Source organism: Sarcophilus harrisii, chromosome X, assembly GCF_902635505.1.
Source record: "Sarcophilus harrisii chromosome X, mSarHar1.11, whole genome shotgun sequence".
Taxonomy (NCBI): domain Eukaryota; kingdom Metazoa; phylum Chordata; class Mammalia; order Dasyuromorphia; family Dasyuridae; genus Sarcophilus; species Sarcophilus harrisii.
In genome coordinates this window covers 11,255,263-11,271,754 of record NC_045432.1, presented here as the reverse complement: position 1 = coordinate 11,271,754, position 16,492 = coordinate 11,255,263, and positions in this window count along the sequence as shown.

Sequence of the window (16,492 nt, the reverse complement as noted above, 5' to 3'; positions counted from 1 at the left end):
TTCTCTGGCTTCCAAGGCCATTAAATTAAATATAAAATGATAAAGGTTCCTGCTGACTTTATCATGAAAACCATAATGTCATCAAGGAGAACAAACCCTGGAAGCTGAGTTTCACTGTCGCTTCCTCTTATACCTTCTTTGCCTTATTAATAAAATGGTGAATGTCCATCCATCGCTCTGCATGCAAATCTAGACTCTTTTTTTACACTTCCTGCTCTACATTGCCCCCTTCCCATGGCCTTGTATGAACACTCATATTACCCTAAAACAAACAAGCAAACAACAATATAGTATGTAAAAGTCCTTTTAGAAGGGAATTGTTTTATATTTCTAAAATCATCTATGATACTGCATTCACATCTAATTTTTTAAGAACCCATCTTATTGCCATGCTGACAAACAGCCTGCCAATGAATCAAAATGAAATCATGCTCTGGGTATACTGCTACTTCCAGCAAGAAGTCTCCGGATGTCACCCAACAAAACAAAACTATATATAAGCTTTGGAATAATGAGGAGAGATACAAGCACAACACACACACACACACACATACACAAACACACACACGTAAATGTTAAAAACAATGTGTTTTGGGCTTTTATAATATGCTAAATGTAGTACTTGTCATTTTACAAACAGCAAAAAAGGAAACCAAAGTACTGTTAATAAAAATATCTTCTTGATATTTAAAAATTAAGATTTCAAAGATTGAATTAAGACAACTTCCTTTCCTAGTCTATACACTTACATGATTCATTAAAAATCAAATTTCTATCCACATACCATCTAATTCACCCTATTTCAACAATTACTGCTATGTGACTAACACAAAATAGGAACTCCTACTTCCAAATATCCTATCTGATATGTCCTGAATTATTTGTTTGTGTGTGTGTTTTTTTTTTAAGAATTATAGAAGAATGTCTGAATTTTCATTCATCACAAATGAAGAGCATAAAAAATAGATTGTGAAGCCCAGAAGACCCAGGGAAAGGAAGAGAAGAAAATAAGCATTTATATACCATCCACATGTGTCAGGAACTATGACAAATATTTAATTTATTATTATCAGTAATATTTCATTTGTCACTCACGATATTCCAAGGTATGATTATTATCCTCATTTTACAGCTGAGGAAACTGAGGAAGAGGTTAAGTGACTTGTTCAAGATCATATAAGTAGTGTTTAGCTGTATTTGAACTCAGATATTCCTGATTCCAGGACCAGAAACTCTATACACAGCCACTTACTTAGCTGCCTTATCTGACTCATATTGCCTATATGACCACAGGCAAGTCATTTACCTGTCAGTTCTCTAGGCAATCCTTTTTGACTACAATCTGCAAAATTAAGTGGCAGCTTACTTTGAGAAAGAGAGAGTTTCCTCATTGGGGAATTCCCTGTACCAATGAAATACCAGGACTAGTTCTAATCCATAAATTAAGATATTGTCTAACATTGAAAGATATCAAATGATGGGGATTTTTTGTTTGTTAAGTAGTTGTTTGCAATATTTTTGTAATGCATGGATTGGACCACATCAGACCTGCCCTTGATAAATCCAGAGGTTCCTTCATCTAGGATCAAATATAGACCTCTCTAGCATTTTAATACTCTTTACATTCTTTCCTATCTTTAGAGTTTTCTTGCATATTATTCCCTTCCATGCACTCAGCAATTCAGCTATACTAATCAATAAATGCTTTACACACTGACAATCCATGAATTATTTCCATGTCTTTTGTTGGCTATTTCCCAAAGCTGGAAAGCTTTGCTAATTCACCTCAGTTCCCTGGATTATTTCAAGGCTCAGCTCAAATCTTCCCTTCCTCTTCAAAGTTAATTTGTATCTCTCTTCTTTTTTTTTTTTTTTGATGTATTCTATGTAGGCACAATACATTCCCCCATCTCTCTCTCTCTCTATTATATATATATATATATATACATGTATACATATATATACATATACATACACACACACACATATGCTATAAACCCCTTCCCCATTAGAATGTAAACTCCTTGAGGGTAGGAATTGTTTTTCTTTTCTTCATTATTTTCAGTACAAGCCACAATAGCTGGCATGTAGTAGATGTAATAAGTGCTTGTTGACTGACTGATGAAAATAGACTCATTACACTTCCACAAATGAGAAGTTTTTGTTTTGTTTTGTTTTGTTTTTACCAATTTTGATATTTCCTGCTTCTTCCTCTAATTCTCTAAATGAGATTACATTAAAAAATTGACTGGTGATGCAGTCGATAAAGTACTAGTCCTAGAATTACAAAGACCTTACTTCAAATTTAGCCTCAGACACTTCTTAGCTATATGATCCTAAGCAAGACATTTCATCTGTCTATCTCAATTTCCTCAACTATAAAAGGGATAATGATAATAATATCTACCTCTCAGGGCTGTTGTGAGGATCAGATGATATAATATTTGTAAAGTATTGAACACAGTGTCTGGAACATAGTAGGTGTCTCCTTCTTTCCTTCCTTCCTTCCTTCCTTCCTTCCTTCCTTCCTTCCTTCCTTCCTTCCTTCCTTCCTTCCTTTCTTCCTTCTTTCCTTCCTTCCTTCCTCCTTTCCTCCCTCCCTCCCTTCTTTTCTCCTTTCTTTCCTTCCTTCCTTCCTTCCTTCCTTTCTTCCTTCTTTCCTTCCTCTTTCCTTCTTTTCTCCTTTCCTTCCTTCCTTCCTTCCTTCCTTCCTTCCTTCCTTCCTTCCTTCCTTCCTTCCTTCCTTCCTTCCTTCCTTCCTTCCTTCCTTCCTACCAATAAGAGGAAAAGGGATAGAAATAGAAATTCCAATACTATCACTGAATAACATGAGACAAAGTTATATAGTATTTTTGGTCCTCAGTTCCTTCACTTGTAAACTATTATTTTTTATTTTATATTGTATTATTTTATGTTGATTTTTCCCCCAATATTTCTGTTTAGTGTTCATTTTTGACAAAGGTAAGATCACTACATATGGTCAGTAGGACCTACTGACCATCACCAAAGGCAGATATATTCCCTGCCTTTAAAGAAATTGACACTCTAGTTAAAGAGACACAACATAATTGCATAAAATTATTATTTAAAAGAAATAAGAGATTTTTGTGCAGCATGATAAATGTGGAAATATATTTAGAAGAAATGCATGTTTGACCTATATTGGATTGCTTTCTTTCTAGGGAGGAGGGAAGGGAGAAAAATGTGTAACATAAGATTTTGCAAGGGTGAATGTTGAAAACTATTTTTGTATATATTTTGAAAAACAAAAAGTTATTATTATTACAAAAATTTAAAAGCATGAACCTGTGACCAGAGACTATAAAAGGAAAAATCCCTTAATGGGTATATGAAACTCTAAAGTTAAAAAAAAAAAACTAATAAAACAAATGTGAATGGTTAACAGTGAAGGAAAAAAATAAAGCAGCTACATAGGAGTGCTCTGACTAATTAGATTTTAAAAGGAAATGTATAATAGATAGCTGTGGCACATATACAATCCTGTAGAGAACAGCACTGGGAAAGGTAAAGATCAAATTGCATTGTCAAAATTCCCAAAAATTTTTTTCCTTTTCCTTTTCTTTTACATTGTGAAACATGACAAAAAGGAAGGCATGATCTCATTGATTAACATGATATCTGCCTTTAGCAATTACAGAGAAAATATCAAACCGATTAATGTTTAATAATTAATGTCCATTTTATTTCTTTTTGTGCTCTGTACAGAGTAAGTACTTAATAAGTACAAATAGCTTTATTTAATTAAGAAGAATTATCTTAGGGACAATTAGGCAGTACAGTAAATAGAGTACCAGCTCTACATTCAGGAGGATCTGATCTCACATACTTGACACTTACTAGCTGTGTGATCCTGGGTAAGTCACTTAACCCTGAATGCTTCACCTAAAAGGGAAGATTTTCCAACTTAACAGGGTAGAATAAAGTTGGTTATGCAAATTCAAGACATTTTCAAGGTCTCTTATGAAAAATCTTTGAATAAGATAATAGTACAACTGGATTAAATCATAATTTATTAGGGAGGCAAAGAAGGAATAATAGAACTTAATAAGGAGTTTTCTAGAAGTAAAAACAAAAATCCTAGAAGTAAAAACCATGGAGTCAAAGATTCATACCTGGAAGAATCATCAATAAGCTAGAAACAGAAAAGAGGAGCTATTATAGCCACTATGCCAATTTTTTATGCCAACGATTCTGTGGCTTATGAGTTACTCTTATGCTGTTCTACCCAGAATGCCTCTGCACCAGCGTACCAAGTGTTGATATCTGGACAATCTTGAGTACCATGCTACTGAGCTCTCTCCTTGGTCTTATGCCTGACAAACATTATATATCTACATCAACATTTATGTCAATATCTATCCTAATTTAGTTGAATAATTTCTACAAGTGAATTTTATCAAATGCTTAAAGAGCAATTAAATGTCTAAGTTACACATGTTTAATGTAATCTCAAAAATTAAGGGAAAAAAACCACTCTGCCAAATTCGTTTTATTAGGAAAGTATAATTCTAATACCAAACTACTGAAGAAGAAAAAAGCATGCCATTAATGAATGTTGGTATAAAATTTAAATAAAATCCTAGCCAAAAAAAAATAACAATAAGACAGCCAAAATATCCAATACAACCAACATGGATTTATACTATGGATACAAATGAAGGAACGGATGCAAACAGGGTTAAGTGACTTGCCCAAGATCATACAACTAGTAAATGTCTGAGACTGGATTTGAATTCAGAAAAATGAGTCTTCTCAATTTCAGGCACTATACTCTATCCACACCACACCACTTAGCTCCTATTTGATCCTCACAATAACTTTGTGAGGTAGGCTATTATTATCCCATTTTACAGTTGAGTATACTGTGACAACCTGAAATTAAATGACTCTATATGATTATGATGATATATGACTAAGATTATATAGCTAGTAATTGTGCTCAAATGAACTCAAATATTACCAATTCTAGGTCCAAAGCTCACCTAGAGGCACACTGGACTTTTACGAAGCACTTTCTGATAATTAAAACTGTTCAAAAATAGAAATGTTGCCAATCAGTTCACTTTTACTAGAAAATGTAAAGAAAATGATCATTTATTTGTTCTAGATGCTATAGGGAAGATTTCTAAGAAGATAACTAGATCAAAGCTTCTTAAACTGTGGATCGTGATAGATATGGAGGCGTGTAACTGAATGTGGGGGTTGTGAAAAATTTAGCAACAGTATATGAAGCAATAACCAAAAATTGATTCAAAATCACATACAAATCCAAGGTATTCTGATATCACTTGCCCATGATGTATCATGTGACTTCACTGAAGTCTTGGTTCTGAAAACTACATGTGCATGTTGCACTACTCATGCATGAATGCTGTCATAAACATCTGTTAGATTCAAGATAGGATCATATAAATTTTTTTTCAGGAAAAAAAGGGGTGGATTGGACTGGAAAAAGTTTAATTAGTACTGGACTAGATGACTCAAAAGATAACTTTTATCTCTTAGATTCTATGACTTCAGGATTAATAGTACTTACAAAGAAATAAATGCAAAAGCACAATATTATAAGAAAGCAATGCTTGGATATCTTAGAAACATAACAAGGTCTATATTTCTAAAATTGTCTAAAATTCAACTCACAGTCTTCCTAAAACTGACTTTTCTTTAAATTTCTCTGTTTCTGTTTATTTCAGAATACTACTCTCATTCTGTCTAACTTAGGCTTGGAAGCCCAAAGTCCTCCCTGAGCCCATTACCTTCTGTTTTCAATAAGTCTTATTGTGTCTACCCTTATAACATCTCTCACATAAGTTATCTTCCCTTCATTTACCATAGTTTATAAAGATTCTAGATTTTGAGTTGAAAGAGAAAGCAACTAGTCTATTTTTCTTCTTTTATTGATGAGGTAAATTGAGGTGCAGAATGTTCATCATTCTAATTCAGGCCCAAGGATGACCTAGCTCATACCCTCATCACCTCTTTGCCTGAAATTCCATAACAGCCTCTTAATTGGTCACCCAAATTCCAGTCCCTTCCTTTCCCATTCATTATCCCTACGTGTATAAAAATAATCTTCCTAGGGGATAAGTCTATCCAAGCTATTCTCCTACTCAAAACATAAATAAAGTTTCATTTTTTTACTTTATATCTCCAGTACCTAATACTACCTTGTATACAGTGATCATTTAATAATGTAATGGATTGAGAAGGTAGGGAATCAACAGTGAAGCTTTAAAGTGTACATGATATGCCTGTTTATGAATTAATGAATAATCTTGTTGAGATGATTTCTAGAAATGTATTAAGGAGGTTCCTTTTTTATCCTACTTTAGAGCAGACCCAAATATTCTCTCTTTCCTATTAGTGTTGAGAAATCATTTAAACTGGCACCAAGTATAATACCAAAGGTTCAAGAATGTAATCTCTTGCTCATTTTCCTGGCAGCTTATGAGTGAGAAAGAAGAAATGCTGTGGGTCCCAGGATGGGGAATCTCTCTATCATGTTCTCCCAAATTTAAAGGTCCTGATATTTATCAGTATCCAGAGGACTACATTTCTTCCATTTCACTCAAAAGCCACCAGAAAAGTAAGTGAGAGACAGTATACTTAATCCTTGCATATATACTCTTAAGTTCCGTCCCAGCATTCAATTAAAAGACTTTTCATTACCATTCACTATACCAACAGGAACCAGTCAGAGGATAATTGTGTCTGCTCTGAAATGGAGCAGGAAAAAAATGGCCTTTCTACGAAGGGCATTTGGGGCACACTCTAAAGACTGAGATCTCACTGGCCAATTTCCCTGTTAGATCAGTGTTTATTGAGTTGAATAGTAAAATCTGTGTACAAGAGTGTTCTAGGAAGGGCAGAAGGAAAGTAGTGACCAGAGTTTGATGAAGTTATTTAGGCAAGATTTCATGAAAATAGTTCTGAATAAGCTTTGAATAAAAATGTATAAGATTTGACTGAAGCAAAGGTATTTTTTTGTATGGAGAGTGAAATGTGCAAAGGTATGAGTGCTGGAACAATTAAGTTGTCCGCAGAGAATTTCAAGCATTTGTCCACATAAAAACGATCAGTTTAACAATATAGAATAGCCTATATTAAAAGAAGTCTTGTTGGTAAGATGAGGGAAACAAAGCAATGGAGGTGCTGCACTGAATGGCATTTTTTGCTAAGTAATCGACTGACAACCTTAAAGGCTACAATGGGGGATTTGAATTTTATGAGACAGAAACTTAGAGGACAAAACATGGCCAAAATAGGACAATTAACATTGTGAAAATGGAACTGAAGGGAGATTATTCTATCTGTTGTGTGGGGAATGGTTTGTGAATAATAGTGAAAAATATAAGAACACTAGTTAGGAAGCTGTAATAATCTAGCTATGTGATCATATCAATGATGCTATAATTTCATTTTACTTGTCAAACATTTCCTCCCAAACAAATAACTTCAAATATTTTATCTATTTAGTTTACTTCTCAATCTATAAATCTAGACTTTTCACTATAACTCTAAAAACCTGGTGAGTGCCTCTAGATTAAAATTTAGCAACTCTCTCTACCAAATTTTGTTGGCTAATCTCATCACTTCTACCTCCACCACATTTCCCCATTTGGTTCCTTTTCTCTACCAGTAAGCCTACCAATAAACGTTTAAGTCATAACAAATCAAATATTTGAGGTAAGAAGTAATTTAATTTCTTTCCCTCCCTTATAAAGTAATCATAAATGATGAAATTTTCACATATTAACAGTGTGTTAATAAACAGTAATCTACTTGTGAAATGACAATACTTTTCTCTGAATGATTTAAAAGGATCAACCTTTCTGGCTGATAGATAATTTTCCTCCCACACCCTACACCTTAAAAGACAGCTACTGCCCAGAAGCTAAGAGCCACCTAGATGTGAGTCAGCAGTGAGAGAGAAGAGGCACACACTTCAGATAGAAATGGATAAAGAAAGGTGGTCACTTGAGATTAGAATTAACTTCAAGGAACTATGACCTCTGGCTGCAAAGAAGACAGCTGTCTATGGACTCAAGAGAGAGAGAGAGAGAACAAGAACTTATAGTTGACAATCTAGCTGTGGAAAGGACCGGATTCTGGGAAAAAGCTGAGTAATTCATCTAGTAGAAATACTGTAAGTGGAGGGGATGCTTTCAGTAATGTAGTCCTTAAGTTTGAGAGTCCTGAGTTGCCTTGGCAACATAAGATCAAAACACATGTGCCTCACTACCACTGTACACTAAGATTGTTCCCACTCTGCCTACAGACACTATGTCTATTTGTGGATATAGGTCTATAGGAGGAAAGGGATATTTTCAAGCTTCCTAAGCCATGAGCAGGTGGGTGACACAGGGCAGCCAAGTGGTGCCATAGTGCACAGAGTGCTGGGTTTAAAGTCGGGATGATTCATCTTGAATTCAGATCTGGCCCAGACAATTACTAGCTGTATGGCCCTGGGCAAATCACTTTATCTTGTTCCTCATTTATAAAATGAGCTTGAAAAAGAAAAAACAAGCCACTCCAATATCTTTGCTAAGAAAACCCCAAATGGGGTCATAGAGAGTCAGATACAACTGAAAATGACTGAATAACAACAATTAATCAATTAGTAAATGCCTATGTTGGGAGATACTGTTCATGGAAAACACATGGATTGGGGCACATAGGCTAAAATAATAAGACTGGGTAACCATGTTACTTTGAAGTATAAGCTACTCTCTAAAGATATAACCTATGAGTATGAATCCCACTTGGGGCAGTAGCCCAAAAGGGATGCCCACATACAAAATAAAAATTAGGAGAATAAAATATAATCAATATTTTTTGAGTTTCAGCCTCCTTAACAATAGAGAGATATTGCCTAGCCAAAGTCTAGCCTCCTACGTAGAGGAAGGTGGATTTCATAGTCAGTGCTATATTCATAGGAAGTTAATCCCAAATTGAAGAGTGGAGGGATCTATTCTTGTGTTGAGGAAAGAGCAATTTTCTGAGCAAAATTCCCCTTGACAAGAAAAGAGGATTGTGTATAGGGCGCATGGTACTGGTAGGAACTACACTAAGGAACTGCAGCCACCATACAAAGGAACAAGGGACCTGGCCTTTGTACTTGGCTATTAAACATTTGGAAGATGAGAGTCTGATAGAAAGGAGAGCTACCTGTCTAGCAGTCTCAATCTTATTTCCCTTCTAGCAGGATAGTCCAAACTCTCCAAAAGGTATTTTGTGGGATGAAATGACTTACTGGAATATCAGGAATTGCCTATCAACCCATTGGGAATTCTACAAAACAGAGATCCCAGAACATTTTAGGATCAATTGAAGGATAAGACCTGATATAGACAGAGAAGAATTTTGTCAATAATTTGAGGTTACTGCAAGTTGTGTGATGTGTTTCTGCATTTTCCTAGAGTAAATTCTGAGTAGGGAGAAATATGGGCTAAATGATTGTTGATTTCTTGTGGATATTCCTCAAAAATGGACCCTGTCCATGCGAGTACACACATATGAGATCAGATCTTGAAGTACTAGGTCAGAGATAACATCTATTATAAAAACAGAAATTTACAAAAATATTAGTAGAATTGTTCCATTTTTCCCTTCAATTGCACTTCCAGCTGCATTTATAAGAAGAATTAATATCTATAAGAATTAAAATCTATAAGAAGTGATTTCACATTTCTCAAATTTCTCCCAGTGATTCATCTGGATATATCATATTCTGTTTTGTGTCATTTATTTGTGGACAAGACTTGTCATTTTTATAACAACACAAACCTCTATGGGAGCAGACAAAGTAGTATTTTTCAGCACCATTCAAACAGGTGCTTAATAAAAATTAACCAACTGGAGTTTTTAATCTACCCTAACTTATACTTTTGTTCTTGCTCTGGACCAGGGAAAGCAAGTAGGCAGTCAGACAGCAAAGGAGAAGAAGTACATGACTTAGTTAGCAATGATTCCCCAGTTCAGGTCTCCTTCCTTGATGCCTATTAAACATGCTTACTTCTACTTGAAAAATTTTCATGTGAACGTAGAATTACATAGAGCTCTCTTTATTGCCATTTACTGCAAAAGTCCTAGAAGGAACAGTCTATACTAGCTGGGTTCTGCTTCCTTACTGTAGAACCACAGATTATAGAGCCACAGATCTAAGTTAGTCTATCCCTACTAATTTTACCAATGAGAAAATTGGAACCCAGCACAGTTCTGCAATTTTTCCACAGGTGACAGATAGAAATTCAAACTCAAGTTAGTTGACTACAAGTCTGGTGTTTTTCTACTTTAAGCCTTTGTTCTTTGGCTTCCAACTACCATTCTACTGAAATTGCCCTCTCAAAAGTTGTTCTACTAATTGCTAAGTCCCACATAATGGCTTTTTCTCAGATCCCTTTTATTTGAGCTTACTAAGAAGCTATATTTTAATTTCTAAGTCCAATGACTTCCTTTTCTTTGCTTCTTTGCTTCTTTCAAGACTGCTGATCCTCTTGGAACTTTCTCCTCTCTTAGTTTTCACATCACCAGTTTACCTTGATTACTTTCTGACCATTTTCTTTCCTTCTCCTTTGCTGAATCACCATTCATCTACTCTCTAACTATAGATGAACTCCAAGGCTATCTTGAGTCTTCTTTTTTCTACAATTTTTCCTGGGTGCTCTCAAGTCTTCAATTACATTTATGCAGATGATTACTAAAGCTATATATCAAATCCCAATTATGCTCCCCTATTCTAGTCTTGCACCTTTAACTGCATGCTAAACATCTTCATTTGGGTGTCTTACCAGTATCTCAAATCCAATGTATTCGAGCTCATTCCTTCTTCTCTCCCTTGTGAACTTATATTCCTCCAAATCTCCTGGTTTCTGTTAATTATGCTACCATTCTCCCAGTCATCCACATTCAGAACTCTGGAATCATCTTAACTTGTCCCTCTACATTATACCTCACATCCCAAATCAATTACTGATGTCCTGTTAATACAATCCTCCCAACACCTCTCATCTCTTCCACTAATTCATGTTGCCATCATCCTAATTCAGGCTGCCATTAACAGTCAACCATAACATTATCTTAACAGTCTCCTAATAGGTCACCTTGCTTATAATCTCTCCCTTTTCTAAAAAATATTTCATACAAAATAATCTTTCTAAAAACAGGTCATATGATGTCAATGCCCTGGTCAAAAAAATTCAGTCCTTTCCCATTATCTGTCAAATAAAATAAAACTACTAAGCTTGGAATCCAAGAGTTTCCAAAAGTAATCTGCTTTTAACCTATTTCACTTTACTTACAGTCCTATTTTACATTATTCCTCTTTACACATTCTATGCTCTAGACAAATTAGGTTATTGTTAGTCATTTCATGAACTCAAGATTTCATCTCTTGTCTCTATGCACCCACATAAACAATCCCCCAAGTCTGGAACACGCTTCCTTGTCATTTCTACTTGTTATGATACTTAAACCTTCACTGTAGTTTTCTCTGATCCATTGAGATGAAAGTTTTCTTTCCCTTTTCAATTATTCTGAGAACACTTGGTCTTAATCTCTATTTTGCCACTAATATTATCTATGCATTATACTTATTTGTAGTTATGTCACCTATAAGTACTTCACCAAGGGTAGAGACCATTCCATTTTATTCATCAGTATGTAATAGAGAAGCTTGAACACAATCAATATTAAATAAATAATTGTTAAATTGAATTGGATATGGGTTTGAAAATAATAAATGTTGTTCAGTTATTTCAGTCATATCCGACTCTTCATGATTTCATTTGTTTTTGGTGGGGCTTTTTTGGTTTGTTTTTTGGCAAAGTTACTGGAATGGTTTGCCATTTCCTTCTCCAACTCACTTTACAGATGAGGAAACTGAAGCAGACAGGGTAAAGTGACTTTCCCAGATTGCACAGTTAGTAAGTGTCTGAACTCAGGTCTTCCTGACTTCAGGCCTGGAGCACTAGTTGACTGTTCTTTTGGGGTAGCTAATAGATTTCCACTGTCACTGCTTATAGCAATCTTAAATGTCTCTTCTTAGAAAACAGATTAACTCTTTTTTTATGTTGCAAACTATCCTCTAGTTCTTAATTCAAACCAATCCTGTTCTTTTAATTTTGTAGATGCTCATTTTACACGGTAATGATCTGATCCGAATTGAAAATGGGAAGACACTGCTGCGAAATTTGACATAGACATTCAGATTATACTTATTCAAGATCTAGCCAATCACAGCATCTTAGCTGAATCAAGGTTTGGCATTGGAAAGTCCAGAGGATTGTCATCACATGTTATTTTTTATAGACATGCAGAGAATCACCTTCTATTCTCTCAAGAATGTTAAGTATCCCAGTTCAATGAGAAAAGACTCAGCCCACAACATTGGGAACAGGTTTTTCTTAGTAGTGAGGTCAGTATTTCAAATTCTAAATCTTCTAACATCCCAAACCAAGCCAAACCAAATGCTTTTACCCTTTGAGATGTGAGGTGCAACCACGGTAAGAATTCCAACAAATTACACTGAAATTGGATCATCTTCATAGAGCACTAGGAATTAATTCCCAAACAGATGAAAGAGTAAATGCCACACAATGGCAGACTACCTGCCTGACACATGGAAAATATGCTATGTTTATCTAGCCCAGGGCTAAACAATTTCTTTGGAAATATGGCTTTAAAATCTCCAACACAAAAGCAAGACAAAAGTTAACAATGAGCCTGAATTAAAATAATTACTCCACTAGTCAAAAGTATCACCACTATTCATACAATGTACATAGAATAAATTTAAGAGCTTAAAAGTGTCACTTTTCCATATCCTGATAATCCTACCACTTAGTATAAGACATTCTTATGAAAGAAAAACATCTGGCATGAATTACAATATGACATGCACAATTTTTCTAGGAGTCTCATTAAATTCTCTTCTTTTCTTCTAAAGCTTTCATTAGTACACATACCGGATAGGAGGGTTTTAAATCAAATTGTAAGTTGGATTTTAACATTTTAACATACTGTAAATATAAATGTAATTTGATAGAGACTAAGTTTTAAATAACCCAGTATTTTTTTTAAAGTTAATTCATCCTGTATAAGAACCAGATAGAATATTAGAATTGGAAAGCAGTGCACTAAATACAGTGTTGGATTTAGAGTCTAGAAAACATAGTTCAAATCTAACCTCAGCTATTTACTTTATTTACAGCTACTTAATGATACTAGGTAAGTCACTTAATCACTGTTTGCTTAAGTTTCTTCATCTGTAAAATGAGGAAAATAACACTTCACGGGGTTGTTGTAAGGACAATATATATAAAGGGGTTTGCAAACTTAAAGTCCATTGTTGCTATTGTTAAGGTTGTTATTTCATGGATAAAGAAACTGAAATCCATGGACACTAACCATGCAGGAAGAGGTAAATCTAAAATTAAATCCATTGCCAAAAAACAAACAAACAGCCAACAACAAAAAAGCAAAAAAACCTGTTGTCCACCAAAACCAAAATGAAACCCCCCAAAATAATCAGGGCTCCACACACAGTCTTAAGTAGCTTTTTGGGAAGGAAGTAGTCAACCCTATCTTGAAATCAATTAATAACCTTGTAATGAGAAAGAGATTTCACAAAGATCTGGATAAACATCATAATGTAGCTTCTGTTAAACAACCTAATGGACAGATGGAATTTCAAGAAAAGTGTTGACATTGAGAAACTTAAGTATGGCTACTCGCTCTACCAGTGTATTTCACAAATCTGATATAAGTTTTCTTCTTACATAATTGCTATCATGACTCTCCATGACATTTCTCTAGAAGGGCTTCTCTCTGGAGGGAATAGAGATCTTATGGTAGGTCTTAGGACATTTTGTGGCTACAAATCAAATTATTCTAGGACCACACAATGATGATAGTGAGAATTAAAACAGTTGTTCTGCTCTGCTCCAATTCAGTTACCTTAGAATACCAAAACACCCCCAATTAATGATGACTGGATATAAACTGCTATACAGGGACAGTGTAAAGCATCAAAGCGGGTGAAAAGACTGTATGGTGCATTGGAAAGAATACTTGATTTTAAAATCAGAGAACCTGAGTTCAGATCTTGGATTTGCTGCTTATTACCTGTGTGACCTTATTTGTAAAACAAGGAAGCTGGACTGACAAAGGTATTTATTGTTCAAAATCTATGATCCTATGAAATAGTAACAAACCTAAAGGAGAAGGTCCCTTAAAAAGCATCTGTAAACTTGTACAGAAATAAAATTTGCAGCATGGCCCTCTTATAATCAGATGGATAAAGCAGAACTAATGTCTGACAAAAACCAACGAGAAGAAAATGCCATTATTTTTCGTAGCTCCAAAGCACAAAAAGGTAAGCACAGAAACCTTTCAAAGTAGAGGAGGATAACAGATCATGAGAAATTATTTCAAAGTATCATATTTGAAATAAAAATATCCAAGAGTGATGTATTTCCTATCATGTTCTCTTCTCATGACTCTCATCTCCCAGCTGGCGGTTAGAAGGTACTATTTGAGATCCATTAGCCCACCCACAGAGAACAACTTCTTTTATGAAAAATATTAATTCTTCAACAAGAATTAGCTCTGCCAGCTAGAGACACCAAATGTTCCCATCTTTATTACAAATCAGAATACCATCTTTTATGAGAATTTTCTATATCTTCACAGCTTTCTCTACTGGTTTCTCCATTATGAGGGACTCACATTTGATAATGATTTCACTCTTCTACAATAGTTATATGTACATATAGACACTCTTCAAATTTTACATATTTATTAAAAGGCAGTATTGCATAATAAATAAATTCTGGGCTTGAAATTAGTAAGATAATACTATATTATGAGTACCATCTCTGATCCTTACCAGCTCTGATAACCTCCATCTGATTTAGGCAACGGCCTACTCCTAGAGTTTGTGATGGTTTGGTAAGAGGAAGAGTACCCATACTGGGAGTTTCCTATGAAAAAATGATGGCTCCTTCCTATATATTTTTTTAATTGGAATTTAATACCATTTTAGAATTAAAGGATAAATCATTCTAACTTTAAAGCATAATTAATTGTATGTATCACTATTCGGATTTTACCTCACCCCCACCATCTCCCCATGAAGATGACCAGTAGACTGTTAAATACATTAGTATAAATTATCATAATTTCAAATTATATTATAATTAAATTATTAATAAATTATAATTATAATTTATAATTATAAATTAGATACACAATAAGTAGAAACAAATTATTTTCATACAAAAGATCAAGACTTCAAATATGTACAATTAGCTTGTAAGGAAATAAAATCATGATGTCATAACATTACGAGCTCGAATCAATTTAATGGTTTTAGTCATCTCCCAGAGTTCATTATTTTCTGGTATACTAGTTCAATTATTACAATGTCATTGAAATGATTTTGGAAGATTGTGCGAGAAGGCCTGGTCCATAGAATATGTCTTGAAATATATATTGTTGTGATAATATTGTATACTCAAGTCCTGCATATTGCCTCAGCATAAGTCGTTAAGTTCCATTCTTAAAACTGGTTTGAAATTCTTCTGGTTGGACTCATTCCAAAAGCAATGAAATGTAATCTATATACAATTAGCCTACATTTGCACTTTGGACATCCTTCAGTTTCCATGTTTTAGACTAGCTGACAAAATGGGCATTGTCATCAACATTCATGAAATACCTTAGTCGTTCTTCATCATCTCTTCTCAATCTTTTGGATATAATTCATATACATGAAATTGCCATAAATTGCTAGCCAGTTTGATAACGTTTAAAGCTATAAAACCAAATATTAAATAAGGATTCGTTTTTATAATCTCCAAACATTTCTCAATTCACTGTTTCTCCCATTACTGCCTGAATTCATATTTTTGCCTGTTCATCTTAGCATTCGGTGTGTATTGTTTTTTCAAAGGTTGTCTTAATTTGACATTTTCCTTATGGTTTATGCTTTTGTTAAGATTTTTTCTTGACCAAAATGCATTTCAATTTTTATTGAAAATTACAAATGTTGTAATATCCTTAGAACATTCCTTTTTTGTGAGAATGGCTTTTTTCTTTATTATTGGTTAATCTCTTTTTTTTGAATGAGGTCCTTTATCAAACCACTTGATTGTATAAATATTTAACTCCTAATATTTAGTTGCCTTCTAATCTTGGTCTGCATAAGTTTGATTTTACTAAAACTTTTCATTTAATTATCTATAATTTCTATCTAATTTGCTATTCTAAAATCTAGTGTCCTTCATTGGACATCAGTCTTTCCTTCCACAGGTCTGAGGTACACTGTGATTTGGATCTATAAATTCTAAATTGATAGCTTTCTTTCTTATAAATGTCATGAAGGACCGCTTTTGACTGTATGGCCTTAAAGTAAGGTATGTCAATTTGCAATAGTATTTGCTTATAGTTTCAAATTTTCCGATTTTATCAA